Raw genomic sequence first — 26,274 nt, 5'->3', positions numbered from 1 at the left:
ATCTTACACCTCCCACGATCGCCGATCCCCGACACCCCCCTGGCAATCGCCAACCAAGCCAGCTGATCCCCGACCCCCGCCCCGCCACAATCCCTCCCCTCTCTCCGTCTCTGCATCTGTAGGCATGCCCGCCCGCAGCCAGCCAGCCTCTCAATCTGCCTGGCTGCGGGCGGGAATCTGAGGCCTCGCATGCAAATCAGGCCCAGTCATTAAAGTCGGGAGGGTCTGCGGGAAAGCCGGCCTCCCGGGTTTCCTGCCCGCCTCGGTGGCGCCCAACCCCCAACCCGCCGACCTGGAGAAAATTCCAGCCTTAAAAAGGCTGAAGAACTGTTAATATACGCGTCATTAAAAACATTTTAAATTTCATTCTTGGGATGTGGACGTCACTGGCAAAATGCCACACAAGAAAGTATTGATCACCACAGCAACTTGACCATAACAACAAGAATTGGCTCCAGGTTGGCTGGAATTGGCTAGAGATCATTTGAACACCTGCCTACTTGACTTAATTATCCCGTGGACACTGAGAGCAAAGAAGTGAAGTGTCAGTCAATCATGGGTGGTATTTGGAGGAACCTATTGTGGACAAACCACCGCTGCAGAGGTGTGGTTCAAAGTTAAAAAGACTTTTAAAGCTATGCAGAAGTTAGAGTTGGGGAGAGACACAGCTTCACCGTGACTTTGCCAATCTCGCCTTTCACCTCCTGGTGGCGCCACCTCACTTGGTATCTTCCTGACTGCTCGCTGTCTTACAGCATCGTGCCTCGATGTAGGCTTACAGATTGCCTGTGAAGCAGATGACCTGGCTACAAGAGAAAGCCATGCTTTACTACAACGGTGTCCATCCAAAAACTTGGAATCCTCCCGACAAGCTTGAGCCAACCATGAGTATATAATTTTCGTTATGGGGTTAGTTTAAGGTAGGCATTTTGGCCCCGATATTCAAGGGGAGGCAGGGAGCCTGTGGCAGAGCGTGGGGAAAATCCAGCAAGGCCTGGGACATGGAGGCTAATGGCAGGACTTTGTTATAAGGTTTTTCTTCCGTTTCCCGCCCGGCAGCCAGCCAAATTAACAGGCTAGCAAAGGTAGATCCTTGAGACATCATTGGAGGTGATGACATGGGTAATGGAAGAGAAAATATTGCGGGAGGTGTGCTGACTGTAAGTCAGGAATAGGTTGGACCCACTCATGAAGGTGGACAACAGCGAGGAGGTGGAGGAGAACAGCATAGATTCTTGTTATGCGAAAGTATATAAGGGGTACAGAACTAAGGCGGATAGGTGCAGTTAAGATACAGATCAGCCATGGTCTAATTGAATAATGGAGCAGCCAAATTAACAGGCTGGCCGGCTGCCGGCCGGGAAAACCAGTAGCAGGAGACCGCAGTTGGGGAAGGTCATTGGCAATCAGGAGGGAGGGAACTACAGATCGGGGCTTGTGGGAGGAGGTCACTAATCGCTGCTGGGGGTGGGGAGAGAGGCCACGATCGGCAAAAGGGAGGCTGAAGCTTTCCTTGAGTGGCTGGGGGGGAGCACTCCTGCTCCTCCTGGCTCACAAGGAGGGCTATAAAAAGCACATACCTTCTGGAGCCGGCAACCCAAGCCTCCATTTCGATGCAGGGTTTCCCGAATCCTGGGAAAACCCGGCTGGCAGCCGTTAAATTTAAATCAGGCTCCCAACTGAACTGTGGGAGTCTGATTTAAATATGTTAATGAAGTGTCCCGTCTCTCGCGAGTGGGACATCCTCATGGCACGCTACCCACCACTGTAAAAATGGCAACAGGCACGTACATGGCAGGTTGGGCATATGTTCCCCGTTTTTAAATTTTAACTCCCCCCTACCCTCTCTTGCCCATTGTGGTGAAGTTAAAATTGTGGCCTTGATTTCCAAAAGGTTTTGCATTTTGGAAATTCAGAAGGTGTTGTTTTGTTGAAGGAATTCTAAATCGTGCATAAATCCAAGATGTTTAATTCTAATGTCCATGTTTCTAGTGTATAATAAATTATTCTTATAAATGAAAGAAGGATCTGGCGTACTAGTACATAGATCTTTAAAGGTTCATGAGCAATGCAGTGAAGCAAAAGCTAGAAATAATAGGGCATTGGGGTGCATTTATAGGACAGTTGAGTATAAGACAAAGCAAACTATTTTGTCCTTGTACAAGACCTTGGTCAGGCCTCAGTTAGAATACTGTGTCCAGTTTTGGTCTCCTCATGTGGTGGATGATTTTGAGGCTTTGGAAAGGGTGCAGAGGAGGGCCACGAGACTAATTTCCAGTTTGAAACATCCTGTTTATCAAGATAGGCTAAAAGAGCTTTAGAGAAGTGTTGACTTGGGGGTGATTTAATCACGGTTTATAAGATGATGAAGGGACTAGGTTGTGTTCGAGTAGATAGTTTGTTCTAATTGGTTAGGGAGGACCAGGGCTCACAATTTGAAGTTGTACAAGGCCAGATCTAGGTTAGCTGTCAGGAGGTGGTTCTTTTCCCAGAGAATAGTGGACCTCTGGAACAGGCTGCCATCCTGTGTGGTGGACGCTGATTCATTGAATTCCTTCAAGCGAGAGCTGGACCCGTTTCTGGCGGGGGCAGAGATAACCTCGTACAATAGGTAGGCACTGCATAGAATCATCAGGGCCAGTGTGATCTGGATTTGTTTCGATCGCCTTAGGGAGTCGGAGAGGAATTTACCAGATTTTGTATTTCCCAAATTGGCCTGGGTTTTTATCTGTTTTTTCGTCTCTCCCAGGAGATCAAATGGTTTTGGATGGGGTGGAGAGTGTAAATATATCATGTGGGACAGTCTGGATAGACCAGAGGGTCTTTTTCTGTCCGTCATTGTTCGTATGTTTCCAAACCCATATTAGCTCATTCTTCATCTATTGAGCAACGAGAGTTCATTCCGATGGTCGGTCCCCATGGGTTTTATGCCTTCTCTGTATGAATTTATTTACTTTATCCAGGGAGAGAAGGCATTATCTGATAATCTCATCAATCATGTTAAACTCATTCAACTCTAAAACTGGGAATTGTTGACACTCGCAACATAAAGACTGCTGTCTTTCAGAAAATATCATCCGTAGCTAGAGTGGAAAAATTCTCTTGTTCCTACATGCTGTTGGAATCTTTCACCACGTGTTAGAATGTTGACATTTTTTTGTGTGTGAAGACCTTACAAGCAAATGAAAAATACACTTCTGCCCTCTGGGCAGAATGACACCACCAGGCATTGAACAGAAAGGCAAGGACACTGGTCACTGGGTGGGATGTCCCCTCCTGTAATCGGTCTGATCCATTGCTGCTTTGGGAAAGACATTTTAAAATTTGATGGGGGAGTAATAACTCTTAAATGGAAGATGGAACTCCTATTTGCAACCGACAGCAGAATGTGCTGTTAAGTTATTCTCTGATGGACCAATAAATTATTTTTTTTTCTCCTTTTTTCTCCTATTTTTGGGGGTCGGGGATGAGAGGGGTCATGGGAATGGGCTGGCCATGGGACCCCCAATTCCTGCAGAGCTGGGAGCAGCAGCCACATGCTGAGTGGGAGCAGTGCCAAGAGAGGAGCAACCATTAAAGGGGTGAGTGAAACCCGGGGACCTTATTGTGGGTAAATAGTGAAAGATTGTTTCCATTGGTGGGTGAATGGGGAACAAAGGGAATCTGAGTGTTACCAGTGTTACTATTAGTTATCAGTGAGCTACCATTACTGGTTACTGGTGGAATCAAAATTCCTCCCACCTCTGGTTTGCCCTCATTCCTGCCCTTTGTTTCCCTTCTTCCCCAGCTCAGGGATGGCCTCCGGTTTCTCAAAATTTCTCGCACAACAGTTGCTGGCATGAAACCACGAGCAAAGATACTCAACTTACAGGGGACCCAACCTCTATAAGATAACTGTAATATCACGTGATCAGATGACACATGATCAGACATCATGCGATCAAACCTCCAGGAACGCCACCAACCAGAGTTGGTAACTTAAACATTGCCCAGGCATCAAACAAAAACTCTTGGTACTGTAATAAGTTCACTGAATTGACATCAGTTCACTCATTTCCTAGTCTTTGGAAAGAATAACCGTGAACACTTCTTAAACCATGTATAAAATACAAATCAACTTCATTAAATCAGGTTTATTAACAGTAACACGCAATAGCAGGAAGTCAGTACGACAGCTTTCACTTCATTACAGAACATTTAACACACACTATGTCAGTTATACAAAAATAATGAAAGGAGCAACACTTTAAGATCGTGAATTTCCTCAGAGGTGTACGTACCCTAGCATTGTAACTTCACCAGAAGAGCTAGTGATTGGAACCTTAACTAGAGACTACACATAAATCCATGTGCACAATCTCAGCTCGATACTACACATAAATCCATGTGCACAATCTCAACTGGACACTACACATAAATCCATGTGCACAATCTCAGCTAGATACTACACATAAATCCATGTGCACAATCTCAGCTAGATACTACACATAAATCCATGTGCACAATCTCAACTGGACACTACACATAAATCCATGTGCACAATCTCAACTAAACACTACACATAAATCCATGTGCACAATCTCAACTAGATACTACACATAAATCCATGTGCACAATCTCAACTAGACACTACACATAAATCTATATGCACAATCTCAACTAGATACTACACATAAATCCATGTGCACAATCTCAACTAGAGACTAGATATAAATCCATGTGCACAAGCTCAACTAGAGACTAGATATAAATCCATGTGCACAATCTCAACTAGAGACTAAATATAAATCCATGTGCACAACCTCAACTTGAGACTACACATAAATCCATGTGCACAATCTCAACTAGAGACTAGATATAAATCCATGTGCACAATCTCAACTAGAGACTAGATATAACTCCATGTGCACAATCTCAACTAGAGACTAGATATAAATCCATGTGCACAATCTCAACTAGAGACTAGATATAAATCCATGTGCACAATCTCAACTAGAGACTACACATAAATCTATTGGGGAAAAATTTGTGGCCACCAGAGTTGCCGATGTCACATAGCTGCAAGCTCTCTCTTGTTAGGAAGGATGTCAAGGTCCTTGGAAAGGGTGTAGTGGAGATTTACCAGGCTGGTGCATGGGGTGAGGGACTTCAGTTATGTGGAGAGACTTGAAAAGCTGGGGTTGTTGTCCTTAGAGCAGAGATGATTTAACAGAGGTGTTGAAAATTATGAAGGGTTTTGATAGAGTAGCTAGTGAGAAATTGTTTCCACTGGCAGGAGGGTAGGTAACCAGAGGACATGGATTTAACGTAATTGGCAAAAGAGAAAAGGGGGGAGATGAGGAGAATTTTTTTATGCGGCAAGTTGATATGATCTGGAATGCACTGCCTAAAAGGATGGTGGAAGCAGATTCAATAGTAACTTGCAAAAGGGAATTGGATATTTACTTAAAAAGGAAAGTTTTGCAGTGCTATGGGGAAAGAGCGGGTGAGTAGGACTAATTGGAGAGCTCTTTCAAAGAGCCGGTACAGGTATGATGGACCAAATGGCTTTCTTCTGTGCTGTATGATTCTGTGATTCATATGATTTCCCCAAAACAACAGTTGGAATGCAGGCTGTGGTCTCCTATGAAATCTTCCTTCCATAATTTCCTTCGAAGTACCTACACACAAGGGCTGCTTTTGACTGCGACAGGCAATTTTTGTGGTACGTTACCAAGTAATACCTGTTGGTACATTTAGTGACATCTAGAAAGATGGTCTGTTTGATACTGGGTTCAAACTTTTTATGTGAAATTCAAAGTAATGCCTATGTAGAATGGATTGTTCCTACTGAGTTTTTTGTTTCTTCTTCCCTACGATGTTGCAAAGCTTCTTCAAGATTAGAATCATCAGCATCACAGCCACTAGTAAGACAGACAGGAGCAAGGCAACCACATCTACACAATAGTAAGCATACCAGGGGAGACGGTAAAATTCGGAGCGTAAATGTGCTGCGCCTTTGTGCCGTGCGACATACTCAATCCAGAAGATGGCTCTCTGCATTGGAGACTCCGGTTGGTCCCTGTGGAGAGCAGAGAGCTTCTGCATGCTATCTCGATAAGAAGTGTTGTTTATGACTTCGTTGAGCGCCTGCAGTAGATCTGTTGACTGCATGGTTGCGGCATCAACCATTTTGGCCGCTCCTCGGACTTTGAGTCTAAGTAAATTATCAAACTGGTCGTAAAATAGAGGGAGGCCAATGACTGGCACCCCATGGTAAATGGCTTCATAAATTCCATTTGTCCCACCATGGGCAATGAAGACTCGTGTCTTAGGATGTCCTAGCAGGTCATTCTGAGGGATCCATTTTGCTAGTAGTGTGTTATTCCCTATATTGGGAGGGATCTCTCCATTGTGTCTCCAAATTACTTTCTGAGGTACCTGAGCGAAGGCCTCTGCTATTTTCATTGTAATATCCAGCGGCAAAGAGTTGACAAGGCTCCCTAGAGACATGAGGATAATCCCATGCTTCCCTGAGGTCTGGACAAACTCCTCAAGCCCCATGGGCAAAGGTTTTGGTGGTTTACACTGGAAGCCTCCAATGTACACAATATTTGGCATGGTGGGCCTTGGGAATTCGAATACAAAATCTACTCTCATCAGCCATACATCTGCCTGAAGGAGAACCGTTTCGATGTCTGTGTCCGTGCCCAGATATCGCTGGCAGGCCTCATTGTATATGGGGTGAATAAAAAATTCAGAAATGAATAGTTCGAGAAGATATTGTAAAACATTTTGAATTCTTTGGAGAAAACTCATTTTGTCCGTCAAACACGACCCAAGTAGAGGGATGTAGGAAAGCGGCGATGGGGCAATGAGGAAATGAGCTTCTCCCCTGGTGATCCATCGAACATTGTGCACCAAGGGAGCTTTCAAATAATAGGCAAGCATTGAACCGATACCAAGAGCTGGGTCCGTAAGGACTAAGTCAAAGTTTGCTTCTTCAAGCTGTTTTAATAATTCTTTGTCTTCAAAAATTCTAGTAATGAACTCTCCAGCCCAAAGGTGCCATTCACGCAGGATAGATATCATCTGATACTGGACCTGAATAAAAGCCCATGGTGTCAGGCCATGCCTTAAGGCAGTCAGCACCTTTTGAAGAAAACGTTGTATTCCGCTTGAATCATCAAAATTGGTAGTTCCGCCCTGCAATTGAATAGCAATCGATTGATAGAGATCAGGACTTTCTTTAATGTACCAAGCCAATGAGGAATAAAGCACAGTGATGTTGTGACCATGGTGTCTCAGTTCTTCAGTTAGAATTTTCATGTTGATCCAGTGGCTTCCATCAACGGGTACAACCAATATCTTAGCTCCATAAGTAACTGGGGAAGAGAGGGTGATGATGGCACCAAGAACACATGCAATCTGTAGTCTACTCCTCCATCCACAATACTCCATTTCCATAGAACTAATATCCAGGTCCTGTCAGAGAATTTAATAGAGATATTAACGATGCAACATTAAATTGGCAAATATCAGATCTGACCTACTTAGCTCATTTGCTTACAATAAGATTCTGATCTATTCAGGCCTCTTCTCAACCAAACCCAGAATAGAGAAACATCTGAAATTACAATACTGCAGCACATTGACCTTGAATTTCGAACAAGCAGTACCCGTTTTTCTAGAATGTGTCCAGGAGAGTTTTCTGGAACAAAATGTGTTTTAGAACAGAGGAGTGAAGAGTCCAACTTGGAGTCCAAGTTTACATAATAGATTTAGTAATAAGTAACAAGCCAGAATTCATTAATAATCTGACAGTAGGGGAGCATGTAACAAGCAGTGACCACAACATGCTCGAGTTTGACATTAAGTTTGAGAAGGTGAAAGATCACATACAAACTTAGGTACTGCTAACTTCGAAGGAATGAGACGTAAGCTGAACATGTTAAACTGATTTGAACTATTAACAGGTAAACATACAGAAAAATAGTGGAAGGTATTCAAAGAAGTCTTTAGTACAATACAAGATCAGTACATACTCTTAAAGAAAGACTTACATTTATATAATGCCTTTAACGACATCGGGACATCCCAAAGTGCATTACAGCCAATGAAGTACTTTTGAAGTGTAGTCACTTTTGAAATGTAGGAAAGAGCAAAAGCTAAAGAGCAAAAGTTCCACTTGTACAGTCAAGCAACCAGGATCAATATATGTGCAAAGACAGTTTAATGTTAAATGAAGTGACTTACACATATGCCATAAAAGTGATTATCCAGCAGACTGCGTGAAATATAGAAAGCAACAAAGGCACACAAAGAATATATTAAAAGCTGCAAAAAGGAGTATGAAAAAAACTTGCAAATAGTATAAAGGCTAATAGTAAAAGTTTTTAGCAATATATTAAGAGTAAGAGAGTGGCTAAAGGAGATGTAAGCCCATTAATGACAGACACAGGTAATACTGTAATAGACAATAAGTTAATGGCAGATTTATTAAAGGAGTATTTTAAAATCCCAGTGATAGAAGCGAAACTAAAAACAAATCAAGTGATAGGAACTTATTGGATTCAATATAAATAATAAAATGGTAATGGAGAAAATAATGGGACTTGGGATAGATAAATCTCCAGGACCAGATAGTTTCCACTCCAGGGTATAAAAAGAAGTAGGTGAGGAAATGGCAGAAGTGTTAGTCATAATCTTCCAAAACGCTCATGATTTGGGAACTGTGCCATCCACTTTGGATCCAAGAAAGATCAAGCGGAATATTTTCTAAGTGGTGAGAAACTAAGGAGGAGTGAAGAGATTTGGGAGTCTAAGTTTACAAATCATTAAAAGCTAGTGGACAGGTACAAAAGGCAATCAAAAAGGCTCATGTAATATTTGTCTTTATCTCAAAGGGGCTAGAATACAAAGGGGAGGAAGTTATGCTTTGGTTGTATAGAGCCCTTGGTCAGACCCCATTGGAGTACTGTGGTGTATGTGCCTTTAAGAGCCCCCTGTGTACTGTAATGCCGGTAGTGGCCACTCGGGCTATATAAGCCTGTATAGTGTCTTGTATCTGTTAGTTCACCTCCAGACTTTGTTCAGTAAACACCTGTGAAACCAACTCCTGCATTCCGTGTCTCCATTAACACACGGATACAACAGTGGCGACGAATTGGAAACGGACTTACCTGCAATTCGGCAGCACCTCAAGGAGATCGATTCCTCAGACGAAAGTCGAAGATAAACAAGAAAAAAAAAAAAAAACTGTGGTTTCACCAGCTAGCCGAGCTGGTGGCAGGTACTGCAATAATCCTTCCTGGGCGGCGGGCTGGGGCTCCATCAGCTGGCTCTGCAGCGGGGCCGAGCAGCGAAGGCGGAGGCAAACAGAGACAGAGGGGGGGAGCACTCGGGTGACGGCCGGCGCTGCAAAGCAGGTCGGCGTTCGGACCAAGCAGAGGGAGGGAAAAGTCCCAGAGACTCCGGCGGGAACGAGTCTCCACCTATTGAAAAAAACCTATGTAAATAAAAACTGCGGAGAACAGCGTTGTCAGCAGCAGCAGCGGCGAGAAAGCGTGGGAAGCGCCATTTTTTTTCTGCAGGGAAGAAAGGAAAGCACGGAAGGCGCCATTTCTTTTTCAGAATGCCTAAGGCTGGCAATATTAATGCTTTCGATAGCGATATAGAGGATTGGACCACATATGTGGAAAGAGTGGAGGTATATTGCACAGCAAATGAAATAGAAGATGATAAAAAGGCATCAGTACTTCTAAATCTAATGGGCGCAAGGACATACAGGCTGTTACGAAACTTAATCACTCCAGCCAAACCAAAGGACAAGAATTTTAAGGAGATTACTGATACCCTACAGGAGCACTTAAACCCAACACCGCTGCTGATAGCGGAACGATTCAAATTCTTCAAGAGGAATCAGCACAAGAATGAAAGTAACGCTGATTACCTCACCGAATTAAGGAAGCTGTCAAAGCATTGCCAATTCGGGGCAGGACTGGCAGATTCTCTTCGAGACAAATTCGTCTGCGGTCTCCTAAGTGAAGGAACACAGAAAAGGTTACTTTCTGAGAAAGATTTGACACTGGACAAGGCTTTCAGTATGGCTGTATCATACGAAGCAGCCGCAAGAGGAGCTGCAGAGATACAACAAAAGCCACAGGACTTCGGCACCCATGAAATGACACAGGGTTTCGAGAGATGTTATCGCTGCGGCAGATCCACCCATGACCAGAGGGACTGCTGGTTCAAGGACAAAGCATGCAGGCAATGCGGAAAGATTGGACACATTGCACGTGTATGCCGATCTAGACACAAAAAATCCACGGACAGGAAAAAAATCAATAAGGAAAAGTACAGAAAGGTACAAATGATGACGGACAGTAGCTCCGAAGACCAGAAGAGCGATAGCGACTCCGGAAACAAGAGACTAAGCTGTCTCAAATTACATAATGTAATTGCCAAAGAAGATTACCAGACCATTTGGGTTACCCTCACGATAGCAGGGTCCCCAGTTAAAATGGAGCTAGATACAGGATCAGCTCTGACCGTCGTAAGTCGACGGGATTACGAGTGGCTATTTCCGCATATACCTTTGAAAGACACATCCATTATCTTGAAAACATATACGGGGCAGAAAGTATACCCCAAAGGGAAAATAAAGGTGCCTGTTGTATACAATGGCAAGGAAATACAGAAGTTGTATTTATATGTTCTGCAAGATGGTGGTCCACTGCTGTTGGGACGTGAATGGATCAGGAAGATACGTTTAGACTGGCACTCCATTCAGGCACTGATGGTGACCAGTAAGAAAAAAAATGATGATGACGTCATACCTGAACGATTAAAAGACATCTTGGCCAACGCCAAAGAAGTGTTTCAACAGGAACTAGGAACCTTGAAAGACGTCACCGCCTCAATAAAAGTGGAAGATGCGGCAATTCCCAAGTTTTTTAAGGCAAGGCCGGTGCCATACGCAATTCGTCCAGCAGTCGAGGCAGAGCTGGAGAATTTGGAAAAGGCAGGCGTATTATCCAAGATAGATTGGAGCGAGTGGGCAACACCCATCGTCCCGGTCATGAAGAAAACATTGAATAATGATAAATCTGAAGAACAGAGAAAAATTCGCATCTGTGGGGACTTCAAGGTGACTGTAAACCCGGTCCTTCACATGGTACAGTATCCTCTTCCGAGGATAGAAGATATTTTCGCCTCACTATCCGGAGGGAAACGTTTCACCAAAATTGACTTGGCACAGGCATATCTACAGATGGAGGTTGAAGAGGCCTCTAAAAAGTATCTCACGATAAATACACACAAAGGCCTGTACCAGTACAATCGACTGGTTTTCGGAGTAGCATCAGCTCCAGCTATCTGGCAAAGAGCTATGGAGCAAGTCCTCCAAGGGATTCCGGGGACTCAATGCTACCTAGATGACATCCTTGTAACAGGAGAAAACGACAACGAGCACCTTGCCAATTTGGAGCAGGTGCTCACTAGGCTGAGAGAACGGGGCCTATGAGCAAATCGCCCCAAGTGCGAATTTTTCCAGAAACAAATATCATATTGTGGCCACATAATTAACGAGGAAGGGTTGCATAAGTCACCTGAAAAAATTGAAGCGGTCATAAAAGCCCCAGCACCTGAAAATGTCTCACAATTAAGGTCGTTCCTGGGATTTATAAATTACTATCATAAATTTTTACCGAACTTGTCAACTCTTCTGCACCCTCTTAACGAACTGCTACAAACGGGAGTAATTTGGAAATGGAGCGAAGACTGTAAACGTGCCTTCCATAAATGCAAAGGCTTGGTCACGTCCAAGGAAGTTTTGGCTCATTACAACCCATCACTGCCAATCAGGCTGGCGTGCGATGCATCCCCTTACGGCATAGGAGCGGTATTATCGCATAGATTCCCTGATGGCTCGGAGCGGCCGATAGCTTTTGCGTCACGCTCATTGAACTCAGCTGAGCGTAACTATGCCCAGATTGACAGGGAAGCAATCAGCCTGGTATGGGGAGTGAAGAAATTCAACCATTACCTACACGGACAAAAATTTACCTTGTTGACTGACCATCAACCCCTCGTCTCCATATTCAACCCTAAAAAGGGTGTTCCCATTATGACAGCGCAAAGGCTACAGAGGTGGTCCCTTTTCCTAGGGGCACACCAATATGACATAGAATATAAAGGATCAAAACAGCATGGGAATGCTGACGGTTTATCGCGCCTACCGTTGCCAACGGTAGAAGAGGCACCTACAGTGGACCCAGTGGAGATGTTCCACTCAACCATAGTGGAATGTCTACCAGTAACAAATTCTGCCATTGAAAAGGAAACAAGAAATGACCCGACTCTCTCACGAGTCTACGATTTAACGGTGAAGGGATGGCCAGCACATGGCAAACCACTGTTGCCAGCATTCTCGCAAAGAAGAGAACAGCTGTCAGTGTGCCGAGGAACCTTGATGTGTGGATCCAGAGTGGTGATTCCACCCAAACTCCAGGATAAAGTGCTAAAGGAGCTTCACGAGGAGCATCTGGGTGGAGTGAAAATGAAGAACCTAGCCAGAGCGTTTGTGTGGTGGCCAGGTATCGATGGAGACATCGAAGAAATGACCAAGAGCTGCCTAGGATGCCAGAAGGTCCAAGACGCCCCACCACAAGCCCCTCTACATCCATGGGAGTGGCCCTCATCTCCATGACAAAGGGTACACATCGACTTTGCTGGTCCATTTATGGACTCAATGTTCTTAATCGCGGTTGATGCACACTCCAAGTGGCCGGAGGTAATAAAGATGTCCTCCACCACCACGGCAAAAACCATCACAGTATTAAGGACCATATTTGCCAGGAATGGGCTGCCTGAACAGATATGTTCTGATAATGGACCGCAATTTGTGTCCGAAGAATTCAGGAAGTTCTTAAAAAACAATGGGGTTAAGCACTACACGTCCGCCCCATACCATCCCGCCACCAATGGATTGGCTGAAAGGTTTGTCCAGACCTTCAAGAAGGCCATAAAGGCCATGGGTAATGAAGACATAAATCTACAGCATAAGGTAGATAACTTCTTGTTTGCATACAGGAATGCAACACGTGGTTACAAACCAAACTCCCGCCATGATGTTCTTCAATAGAAGCCTAAGATGCCGGCTGGATTTGATCAAGCCAAACATCAGAAGGGACGTGGAGAACCGGCAATTTCAAGGCATGAATGAAAGGCCAACTAGAACCTTCCAGATAGGTCAACAAGTTTTGGCCCGGGACTACCGTACCGAGAAATGGCAGCCTGGAACTATTTGCACACGACTAGGATCGCTGATGTATACCGTGGACATTGGAGAAAGCATAATAAGGCTCCATGCTGACCAGATCACAGAGTCATCCAAAAAGGGACAACCTACACCACAACTCTATACGCCTAATGATGAAGCAGAGATACCCATAGTATCTACCTCCGATCCAGTGATACTGGAACCCGATGAATCCAACACTGGCATTCAAGCCGAATCGACCTTGCCAAAAGAACCTACTACACCACCAAAAACTACTACACCACCGAGGCGTTATCCGGACCGAGTCAGGAAGCCTCCAGAGAGACTGACTTATAATTGATTAACTGCAGCAAATGTGTAGATTATTGTTCTTGTAACATGTTAATTAATGATTACTTAAAATGTTATGTACTGGTTGTCTAAAAGGGGAGGAATTGTGGTGTATGTGCCTTTAAGAGCCCCCTGTGTACTGTAATGCCGGTAGTGGCCACTCGGGCTATATAAGCCTGTATAGTGTCTTGTATCTGTTAGTTCACCTCCAGACTTTGTTCAGTAAACACCTGTGAAACCAACTCCTGCATTCCGTGTCTCCATTAACACACGGATACAAGTACTGTGCTCAGTTTTGGGCACCGCAGCTCAGGAAGCGTGTGTAGCGCAGATTCATCAGAATGATACCAGGGTTAAAAGGGTTAAATTATGAGGACAGGTTGAATAAACTTGGACTGTATTCCCTTGCGCTTGATGGGTGATCTGATTGAGGTGTTAAATAGAGTTGATAGGGTAGATACAGAGAAAATACTCCTCTGGTGGAGAAATCGAGAACATAAGGACATAGGGGGAAAAATTCGGTTGTTTTGTGCCTCCAGTTAGCGCCCTAAGAGGGCGCTAATGAGTCGCAAAGCAACTAGTGCCTGGGCGGGGCGATGTTTGCGCCGCTCGCAAAATTGACCAGGCATTTGCGGTGGCGCTAAACACTACTGCCACGATCTCCTGCGCCCACAGATCGTGATGTCAGTCGAGCGTGCAACGCCCCGGTAGCGCCTCGGACTGGATATTGAGTGGCGCCCCCTGCCTTACCACCTGCCACTAGCAATGACAGGTTGAGGGGAGCGTTTTGCAGTCGGGAAGGGACTGGGGGAGTGCTATTTAAAGGCGGCTGCTTCCTGCCTTTTTTTGTTGGCGACATTTTTGCACCACACATTCTGAGAGAGAGAGAGAGACTTCTGGAGAGATTCAAAGCTGTTTGAAGTTTTGGGTACTGAGCAGCACTTTGCAGGTTCATTTTGATTTGACTTTCCTTGCATCGATTTAGAAGAGACTATGGGGGCTGCAGTCTGAGCTCTTTCCCTGGGTTCTCTCCATTGTTCTTTCCAGCAGATTTGATGTACAGGTCTCTCCAGGCCGAGATTCAAGGATGCAATGAGCAGGGTGTGGATGGAGAGCAAGATCAACCCTCCCCTTTAAGAATTGGCCGGCGCCAGTGTGTCTGTGTTCCATTGATGACTGACATCACATGAGCTTTGCCAGCGTTCTGAGGTAGCGCCTTGCTCCTCAGCGTTGGTGCCTTAAGAGAGGTGTGCAGTGTCTGATTTAGCGCTCCAATCACCTCCAGGGGTGATAGAAGCCAAGTTTGCAGTTGGAGGCGATAATTAGCACCAGGCGCTAAACTTTGTGCCCGGCCGATAATTGCGCCCCAAATGGGGCGATACTGAATTTCCCCTCCATAATCTTAAAATTAGAGCTAGTCCATTCAGGAGCGAAATCAGGAAGCACCTTTTCACACAAACAGTAGTAGAAATCTGGAATTCTTTCCCCCAAAAGGCTGTGGATGCTGAGGTCAATTGGAGCGTTCAAGACCGAGATACTCAATTTTTGTTGGGTAAGAGTATGAACTCATATGTAGCAAAGGCGGTTAAATGGAGTTGAGGTACAGATCAGCCATGATCTAATTTAATGACAGAGCAGACATGAGGAGCTGAATGGTGTACTCCTGTTCCTATGTTCTTAAGTTCCACCATGGAGTGCAACGACAGGTTTCCCCACGCACAATTTTTCTTTATCGTCCACCTATGAGCTGCGATCCATCACTTTCACACCTGGGAGGCAATGCACCTACCGGTCCTGACTTCAAGTCTGTATACCTTTCCATTTACATACCGACGGATGGAAGTCATCCTACCATTGTCGATCTCTGCCTCATCTGCTATTCCTCTCCCTCTATCACAGCCTTGGTGCTATGAGACTTAAAATCCACTGCCTCAACCCTCTGTTGACCAGACGAGGTACTTGCCCAGGGTGCAAATCAATACCCTCAGTCACCATTCCCTGTCGCAACTCACTTCACAAAACCAGCAGTTACCACTCTCCAATCACCACTCCCCCAGTCACCATTACCCATCACAACTCGCTGTCATGAAACCATCAGTTACAATAACTCCAGCCACACTTACCCTGTCACCACTCTCCCGGTCACAATACCTCCAGCCACCATTCCTCTCATCATAATACACCCAGTCACCATTCCCCCAGGCCCTATTCCTGGTCCATAATACCCTCAGTCACCAATTCCCAGTCACCAAACCCCCATCACTATTCCTCCAGTCAGGTTATCTGACCCTTCAGTAGGGTTGCTAACCCTCCCGGATTTTTCGGAGACTCCCGGAATGAAAGATGTATCCCCCAGGCACTGCTGCCAGCAAACTGGGAGAAATGTGGAGTTTATGGTTTCCATTCGGGCCGTGTACTTAATTCACCTGCTTGCGGGCAACCTCCCGATTTCCAAAACGTTTTGCACATCAGCTGTTAGCGCAGAACCGTGAGCAAAGACACTCAATCAAAGGGGACCCAAGCTTTATGATCTAAATGCAAACAACATTTGCAAACTGCGGCTAAGTGTCATGTGATCAGATGTCATGTGATCAGATGCCATGCAATTAACTGTCACGTGGTCAAAGGTCACGTGACCAGGCCTCCAGGAATATGGCCAACCCGAGTTACAACCCTACCTCTCCCCTGAGTCAACACTCTTCCAGTCACTTGGTGACTCAGCCTGCCCTTCATCCTCCATTTACAAATCCCTTAAAAACGACCTTTTTGCTTTGCACACATCTGGTTTGCCTGAGCTAGGATCCTGGTTTCCTGCCCTGTACCTCATACAGCACAATACAGTGGGAGCAACTTCTTCACTCAAACAGTATATCATCTGCTTGTCTAAACCCATCCTATTAGTTCAACGATTTGTAATTATCTACATTCGGTTTTTAACCACAGCAAAGTACTTATTAGTTAAACATCAGTCAAGCACCAGCATAAGCAGACACAAATCAAAGTAAATATAATTAGTCTGAAGGAGCCCTGTTCTCTAATTTGAACAGTAGTTTCCATAATCACACCGATTACATAATAATGGGCCAGAATTTGCTGCCAATATAACGGTGAGCTTAATGCACCTGCTGTTAGTAATGTGTAAATCGTCCAGAAACTCCTGGCGAGGAAGAGATTTAAAAAAATTAATTAATGGGATGTGGGCGTCACTGGGAAGGCCAGCATTTATTGCCCATTCCTAATTGCCCTTGAGAAGGTAGTGGTAAGCTGCCTTCATGAACCGCTGCAGTCCGTGTGGTGAAGATATTCCCACAGTGCTGTTAGGAAGGAAGTTCCAGGAAGGAAGTTCCAGGATTTTGACCCAACGACAAGGAAGGAACAGCAATATATTTCCAAATCAGGATAGTGTGTGACTTGGAGGGAGACTTGGAGGTGGTGGTGTTCCCATGCGCCTGCTGCCTTTGTCCTTCTAGGTGGAAGAGGTCGCGGGTTTGGGAGGTGCTGCCGAAGAAGCCTTGGCGAGTTGCTGCAGTACATCTTGTAGATGGTGCACACTACAGCCACGGTACGCCGGTGGTAGAGGGAGTGAATGTTTAAGGTGGTGGATGGGGTGCCAATCAAGCAGGTGCTTTGTCCTGGATAGTGTTGAGCTTCTTGAGTGTTGTTGGAGCTGCACTCATACATGCAAGTGGAGAGTATTCCATCACACTCCTGACTTGTGCCCTGTAGACTGTGGAAAGGACTTGGGGAGTCAGGAAGTGAGTCTCTCACCACGGAATACCCTAGCCTCTGACCTGCTCTTGTAGCCACAGTATTTATGTGGCTGGTCCAGTTAAGTTTCTGGTCCACAGTGATCCCCAGGATATTGATGGTCAAAGGGAAGTGGTTAGACTCTCTCTCGTTGGAGATGGTCATTGCCTGGCACTTGTGTGGCACTAATGTTACTTGCCACTTATCAGCCCAAACCTGAATGTCATCTAGGTCTTGCAGCATGCGAGCACGGACTGCTTTAATATCTGAGGAGTTACAAATGGAACTGAACACTGCAATCATTAGCAAACATCTGACCTTCTGATGGATGGAAGGTCATTGATGAAGCAGCTGAAGATGGTTGGGCCCAGGACACTGCCCTGAGGAACTCCTGCAGCGATGTCCTGGGGCTGTGATGATTGATCTTCAATCACCACAACCATCTTCCTTTGTGCTAGGTATGACTCCAGCCAGTGGAATATTTTCCCACTGATTCCCATTGACTTCAATTTTACTAGGGCTTCTTGATGCCACTCAGTCAAATGCTGCTTTGATATCAAAGGCAGTCTCTCTCACCTCACCTCTGAAATTCAGCTCTTTTGTCCATGTTTGGACCAAGGCTGTAATGAGGTCTAGAGCCAAGTGACCTTGGTTGAACCCAAACTGAGCATCAGTGAGCAGATTATTGGTGAGTAAATGCTGCTTGATAGCACTGTTGATGACACCTTCCATCACTTTGTTGATGATTGAGAGTACGTTGATGGGGTGGTAATTGGCCGGATTGGATTTGTCCTGCTTTTTGTGGATAGGACATACCAGGGCAATTTTCCACTTTGACAGTTAGATACCGCTGTTGTAGCTATACTGGAACAGCTTGGCTAGAGGCACGGCTAGTTCTTGAGCACAAGTCTTCAGCAATACAGCTGGGATGTTGTCGGGGCACATAGCCTTTGCTGTATCCAGTGCCCTCAGCCGTTTCTTGATATCACGTGATGTGAATCGAATTGGCTGAAGACTGGCTTCTCTGATGGTGGGGACTGCAAGAGTAGGCCGACATGGATCATCCACTCGGCACTTCTGGATGAAGATGTTTGCAAATACTTCAGCCATATCTTTTGCACTCACATGCTGGGCTCCACCATCATTAAGGATGGGGATATTCATGGAGCCTCCTCCTCCCGTTAGTTGTTTAATGGTCCACCACCATTCACGACTGGATGTGGCAGGACTGCAGTGCTTTGATCTGATCCGTTGATTGTGGGATCGCTTAGCCCTGTCTATAGCAGGCTGCTTCAGCTGTTTAGAATGCATGTAGTCCTGTGCTGCAGCTTCACCAGGTTGGTGCCTCATTTTTAGGTACATCTGGTGCTGCTCCTGGCATGCTCTTCTCCACTCCTTATTGAACCAGGGTTGGTCACCATGGCCTGATGGTAATGTTAGAATGAGGGATATGGCGGGCCAGGAGGTTACAGATTGTGGTGGAATACAATTCTGCTGCTGCTGATGGCTCACAGTACCTCATCGATGCCCAGTTTTGAGCTGCTGGATCTGTTCTGAATCTATCCCATTTAGCAGGGTGGTAGTGCCACACAACATGATGGAGGGTGTTCTCAGTGTGAAGACAGGACTTCGTCTCCACAATGACTGTGCGGTGGTCACTCCTACCAATGCTGTCATGGACAGATGCATCTGCGACAGGTAGATTGGTGAGGATGAGGTCAAGTAGATTTTTCCCTCATGTTGGTTCTCTCACCACCTGCTGCAGGCCCAGTCTGGCAGTTACATCCTTTAGGACTCGGTCAGTAATGGTGCTACCAAGCCACTCTTGGTGATGGACATTGAAGTCCCCCACCCAGAGTACATTCTGTGCCCTTGCTGTCCTCGGTGCTTTTTCCAACTTGTGTTCAACATGGAGGAATATTGATTCATAAGCTGAGGGAGGACGGTAGGTGATAATCAGCAGGAGGTTTCCTTGCCCATTTTTGACCTGATGCCATGAGACTTCATGGAGTCCGGAGTTAATGTTGAGGACTGCCAGGGCCACTCCCTCCCAACTGTATACCACCGTGCCGCCACCTCTGGTGGGACATACCCAGTGATGGTGATGGAGGATCTGGGACATTGGCTGAAAGGTATGATTCTGTGGGAATTACTATGTCAGGCTGTTGCTTGTCTAGCCTGTGGGACAGCTCTATCAATTTTGGCACAAGTCCCATTAGTGAGGAGCACTTTGCAGGGTGTGCCTTTGTTGTGTCCGAATCCAGTGCCTAGTTAGGGTGGTCCGCCTGGTTTTATTCTTACTCTTTTGTAGTACTGGTTTGGTACAACTGAGTGGCTTGCTAGGCCATTTCAACCACATTGCTGTGCAATGTTCATCTTGGAGCTTTGTTCTGTGTGGCCGGTTTCCTTTAATGTGTGGTCTGTTTAAATTTCTGCGCATGCACAGCAAAAGACGATTTTTGGCCTGCACAGGACCTTTCTTAAGGAACATTAGCAACTTAGAGGGAACATTGAACTGGAGTCACATATATGACAGGTGGCAGATTTCCTTCCCTAAAGGACACTAGTGAACCAGATGGGTTTTTACGACAACCCAGAAGTTTCATGGCCACCATTACTGATTACTAGCTTTTTATTGCCGAATTTAAATTCCCCAGCTGCCGTGGTGGGGTTTGAACTCACATCGCTTAAGGTTTGCAGTGCATGTGTGTAAATGCACAAAGTGTGGTAAATAAGGTTGTTGAGCTGCAGGCGCAAATAGCCACATGGGAATATGATGTTGTGACGATAACTGGCTCTAAAAAGGGGAGGATTGGGTACTAAATATTCCTGGATATAAGGTGTTCAGGAGAGATAGGGAAGGAAAGAAAGGAGGTGGGGTGGCAGCATTGATTAAGGAGAATATTACAGTGCTGGAGAGAGAGGATGTCCTGGAGGGGTCAAGGACAGAATCTATTTGGTTAGAGTTGAGAAACAATAGAGGTACCATTACACACTAGGTGTGTTCTATAGGCCACAACTAATGGGAAGTATATAGAGGAACAAATTTGCAGGGAAATTACAGAGAGCTGCAAGAACTATAGAGCAGTGATAATGGGGGATTTCAACTATCCTAACATAGACTGGGATAGTAATAGAGTAAAGGGCAGAGAGGGGGAAGAATTTCTGAAGTTTCTTGATCAAAAAAGGGTGTAAGGATAAACCCAGTAACTAAAGGCCAGTCAGTTTAACCTCAGTAGTGAGGAAGGTTTTGGAAACAATAATCTGGGCCAAAATTAACAGTCACTTGGACAAGTGTGGATTAATTAAGGAAAGCCAGCATGGATTTGTTAGAGGCAAATCGTTTTTAACTAACTTGATCAAATTTTTTTGATGAGGTAACAGAGAGGGCTGATGAGGGCAATGCGGTTGATGTGGTGTACATGGACTTCCAAAAGGCATTTGTTGAAGTGCCACATAATAGGCTTCCCAGCAAAGTTGAAGCCCATGGAATAAAAGGGACAGTGGCAGCATGGATACAAAATTGGCTAAGTGACAGGAAACAGAGAGTAGTGGTGAACGGTTGTTTATCGGACTGGAGGAAGGTACACAGTGGGGTTCCCCAGGGGTCGATACTAGGACCACTGCTTTTCTTGATATATATTAATGACTTAGACTTGGGTTTACAAGGCACAATTTCAAAATTTGCAGATGACACATGACTTGGAAGTATAGCGAACCGTGAGGAGGATAGTGATAGATTTCAAGAGAACATAGACAGGCTGGTGGAATAGGCGGACACGTGGCAAATAAAATTTAATGCAGAAAAGTGCGAAGTGATACATTTTGGTAGAAAGAATGAGGAAAGGCAATATAAGCTAAAGGGTACAATTCTAAAGAGGGTGCATGGACAGAGAAACATGGGGGTATATGTGCACAAATCATGGAAGGTGGCAGGGCAGGTTGAGAAAGCGGTTAAAAAGCATACAGGATCCTGGGCTTCATAAACAGAGGCATAGGGGGCGATTTTCCCAGCCCTGAGGAGGCAGGTTTGGAGGCGGGACAGTTGGCAAATTGGCAAAAACTGAGGGCGGGTTCGGAACCTGCCTCCAACCCACCTCTGCACAATTTTGCCTGAGGCAGGTTTGATGGGTGTGATTTGGTCCCGCCTCCCTCAGTCGGGAGAGGTAGTTAAGACCATTAAATAGTAGTTAAGGGCCTCTGTAATCCTATTTTGACAAGTCTTTGTTATTTTACCACATTTTCAGCATGTTGCACGACGTCCTAAACCACGCCAGCTAATCCTGGCAGATTGACAAGTGGGTGGCCTCCTCACAGCTGCAGCTCCACCATTAAAACAGAGCTTTCATCAGGGAGCAGCTGCAGGTGGCAAAACGTTTGTTTCAAAGCTCTTCTAGCACTTTTAGCAGGCCTACTGAAGTCGGAGGTGCTGCAGCTTCTATCTCTCAATTGTGGGTCCTCCTTGGAAGACCCTCTCCCCACTTGGACTGAGTGCTTCCCCAACAGCTGCATGGGAACCATTTATCCTTTCACCATGGACCTCAGATTCGGATGAGGAGCAGCCACGGCTGCAGCAGAACCAGGCAGCTCAGCAGCAACAGCAGCAGGAGCCCCAAACCTCCTGCTCACCCACCTGATGCTGCACAGGGCAGAAGGTGCCAACACCTGGAAGCACGTCGTGCAAGGAATACACTCATCCCGACCAGATTTGCATAGGTTGCCCATTGTGACACATGTGCTTGGCTCCTTCTTAACACATGATAGACAATGGACATGACTCTCTGGCCTCCTTTCATGCTGATCACCAAACTGACCACGCAAGTGTCGCGGAGTCTGCAATGTGGAGCTGCCTAAGCCGAAATAACAGATGCCATCATGCCAACAGTTTGCCATCACCTAATTTTATTACATTCCCACAGGGATGGCATTTCCTCAATAAACAGAAACAATCACCCAATCTGCACACAGATCTGGAGGTTATATCCCTTGCCAGCTGGACCCACACAGCCTTGGTTTCTTTGTGAGGCCTCTTCCTCCCAGATGAGGGGAAGAGCACCTCCCTGCTGGCTCTCGCCCCCTCAACCAGCATACCCAGCGCCTCATCCGAGAACCTCGGTGAGGCGCTTGCCTAGGAGCTGGCCATTTTTCAAGGAGATAACAGCTTGGAGGTGGTGCAGCATCGACCAAAAACAGGTGGAATGAGCCAAGGCAGCAAGCAGCCCTTAAATGAAGCTGAATAAGTGATGTCAGCAGAGGCGAGTTTCATCCCAAAACACTAACTGGCCCAGGGGAACCCACACCTCTGAAATCAATTGGCCAATTAGGGGAAAATCGCAAATTGATAGATTAAATTAACTAATCATCAATATAATATTTCAGCAGTGCTTCCTGCAATCAGTTCTGCATGTTCAATGCTAAGCTGGTGTTCAATATATCCTAAAGTTTGCCCGTCTCATGTTCGGCTGGCACGGCTCCAGTATAAGTGAGGTCGGGTAGAAGTTTCGCTCTGGCTGCCCACCTCTGCTCCGCGGTCTCGTCCGTTCTCAGTTGGCCCTGGAGAGGGAGCATGGTCTCTTGGTCAAAATTTATCCCTCAACCAACATCACTAAAACAGATTTTCTGGTCATTATCTCATTGCTGTTTGTGAGTGCTTGCTGTGCGCAAAGTTGCTGCTGCCTTTCCTACATTACAACAGTGATTACACTCCAAAAAGTACCTCATTAGCTGTAAAACGCTTTGGGGCATCGTGAGGTTGTGGAAGACGCTATATAAATGCAAGTTCTTTCTTTCTTCAGGAGAAATGATGAGAAACCCCCTGTGTGCAATGAAATAAAGGCAACGTGTAATTCTAATTTAATTAAGTTAAATGACTTACCAAACAAAATCGAATAAACCCACCGTTTGGGAAGCTGGACGCACAGTTGACTGCAGCTTGTGGTGTGATCAGTTCCAGGAGCTCACTGCAGAAGCAACTCTCTCTAATATATACACCCAGGCACCTCCCTGTCATCGAGGACAGGAAATGCTCCCAGCCCAATAGAAGTGAGTCAAGGCTGCGGAGCTTTTGAAACTAAATGTCATAACTAATTTGCAGAAGGTAAAGGGCTGTTTTCAACTGACAAGTCACTCCAGCTCTGATGGATGTTAAGTTGCAATGTCGCCCTCACAGTCTGCTCTGTGCCAAAAGACTTCAAAAGACTTGCATTTATGTACAACAACAACTACAATAACTTGCATTTGCACAGCACCTTTAACGTAGTAAAACGTCCCAAGGAGCGATTATCAGACAAAATTTGACACCGAGCCACGTACGGAGATATTAGGATAAGTGAACAAAAGCTTGGTCAATAGAGGTAGGTTTTAAGCAGCATCTTAAAGGAGGAGAGAGAGGCGGAGAGGATTAGGGAGGGAGTTCCGGAGCTTAGGGCCTAAACAGCTGAAGGCTGTCAAAGCATTGCCAATTCGGGGCAGGACTGGCAGATTCTCTTCGAGACAAATTCGTCTGCGGTCTCCTAAGTGAAGGAACACAGAAAAGGTTACTTTCTGAGAAAGATTTAACACTGGACAAGGCTTTCAGTATGGCTGTATCATACGAAGCAGCCGCAAGAGGAGCTGCAGAGATACAACAAAAGCCACAGGACTTCGGCACCCATGAAATGACACAGGGTTTCGAGAGATGTTATCGCTGCGGCAGATCCACCCATGACCAGAGGGACTGCTGGTTCAAGGACAAAGCATGCAGGCAATGCGGAAAGATTGGACACATTGCACGTGTATGCCGATCTAGACACAAAAAATCCACGGACAGGAAAAAAATCAATAAGGAAAAGTACAGAAAGGTACAAATGATGACGGACAGTAGCTCCGAAGACCAGAAGAGCGATAGCGACTCCGGAAACAAGAGACTAAGCTGTCTCAAATTACATAATGTAATTGCCAAAGAAGATTACCAGACCATTTGGGTTACCCTCACGATAGCAGGGTCCCCAGTTAAAATGGAGCTAGATACAGGATCAGCTCTGACCGTCGTAAGTCGACGGGATTACGAGTGGCTATTTCCGCATATACCTTTGAAAGACACATCCATTATCTTGAAAACATATACGGGGCAGAAAGTATACCCCAAAGGGAAAATAAAGGTGCCTGTTGTATACAATGGCAAGGAAATACAGAAGTTGTATTTATATGTTCTGCAAGATGGTGGTCCACTGCTGTTGGGACGTGAATGGATCAGGAAGATACGTTTAGACTGGCACTCCATTCAGGCACTGATGGTGACCAGTAAGAAAAAAAATGATGATGACGTCATACCTGAACGATTAAAAGACATCTTGGCCAACGCCAAAGAAGTGTTTCAACAGGAACTAGGAACCTTGAAAGACGTCACCGCCTCAATAAAAGTGGAAGATGCGGCAATTCCCAAGTTTTTTAAGGCAAGGCCGGTGCCATACGCAATTCGTCCAGCAGTCGAGGCAGAGCTGGAGAATTTGGAAAAGGCAGGCGTATTATCCAAGATAGATTGGAGCGAGTGGGCAACACCCATCGTCCCGGTCATGAAGAAAACATTGAATAATGATAAATCTGAAGAACAGAGAAAAATTCGCATCTGTGGGGACTTCAAGGTGACTGTAAACCCGGTCCTTCACATGGTACAGTATCCTCTTCCGAGGATAGAAGATATTTTCGCCTCACTATCCGGAGGGAAACGTTTCACCAAAATTGACTTGGCACAGGCATATCTACAGATGGAGGTTGAAGAGGCCTCTAAAAAGTATCTCACGATAAATACACACAAAGGCCTGTACCAGTACAATCGACTGGTTTTCGGAGTAGCATCAGCTCCAGCTATCTGGCAAAGAGCTATGGAGCAAGTCCTCCAAGGGATTCCGGGGACTCAATGCTACCTAGATGACATCCTTGTAACAGGAGAAAACGACAACGAGCACCTTGCCAATTTGGAGCAGGTGCTCACTAGGCTGAGAGAACGGGGCCTATGAGCAAATCGCCCCAAGTGCGAATTTTTCCAGAAACAAATATCATATTGTGGCCACATAATTAACGAGGAAGGGTTGCATAAGTCACCTGAAAAAATTGAAGCGGTCATAAAAGCCCCAGCACCTGAAAATGTCTCACAATTAAGGTCGTTCCTGGGATTTATAAATTACTATCATAAATTTTTACCGAACTTGTCAACTCTTCTGCACCCTCTTAACGAACTGCTACAAACGGGAGTAATTTGGAAATGGAGCGAAGACTGTAAACGTGCCTTCCATAAATGCAAAGGCTTGGTCACGTCCAAGGAAGTTTTGGCTCATTACAACCCATCACTGCCAATCAGGCTGGCGTGCGATGCATCCCCTTACGGCATAGGAGCGGTATTATCGCATAGATTCCCTGATGGCTCGGAGCGGCCGATAGCTTTTGCGTCACGCTCATTGAACTCAGCTGAGCGTAACTATGCCCAGATTGACAGGGAAGCAATCAGCCTGGTATGGGGAGTGAAGAAATTCAACCATTACCTACACGGACAAAAATTTACCTTGTTGACTGACCATCAACCCCTCGTCTCCATATTCAACCCTAAAAAGGGTGTTCCCATTATGACAGCGCAAAGGCTACAGAGGTGGTCCCTTTTCCTAGGGGCACACCAATATGACATAGAATATAAAGGATCAAAACAGCATGGGAATGCTGACGGTTTATCGCGCCTACCGTTGCCAACGGTAGAAGAGGCACCTACAGTGGACCCAGTGGAGATGTTCCACTCAACCATAGTGGAATGTCTACCAGTAACAAATTCTGCCATTGAAAAGGAAACAAGAAATGACCCGACTCTCTCACGAGTCTACGATTTAACGGTGAAGGGATGGCCAGCACATGGCAAACCACTGTTGCCAGCATTCTCGCAAAGAAGAGAACAGCTGTCAGTGTGCCGA

The 26,274-nt window shown here is 45.6% G+C and overlaps 1 pseudogene; it reads right to left on the bottom strand.

Moving 5' to 3' along the window:
• Nucleotides 1-4,128: 4,128 nt before the first annotated feature.
• On the bottom strand, nt 4,129-7,564 carry LOC147113804 (UDP-glucuronosyltransferase 2C1 pseudogene; annotated as a pseudogene).
• Between the last annotated feature and the right edge of the window lie 18,710 nt (nt 7,565-26,274).

The sequence above is a fragment of the Somniosus microcephalus genome, chromosome 8 (assembly GCF_052327205.1).
Source record: "Somniosus microcephalus isolate GS21.2 chromosome 8, FLI_Smic_1.0, whole genome shotgun sequence".
Lineage (NCBI taxonomy): Eukaryota > Metazoa > Chordata > Chondrichthyes > Squaliformes > Somniosidae > Somniosus > Somniosus microcephalus.
The sequence above is the reverse complement of the archived record's forward strand: the minus strand, read 5'-3'. Positions and strand labels throughout refer to the sequence as shown.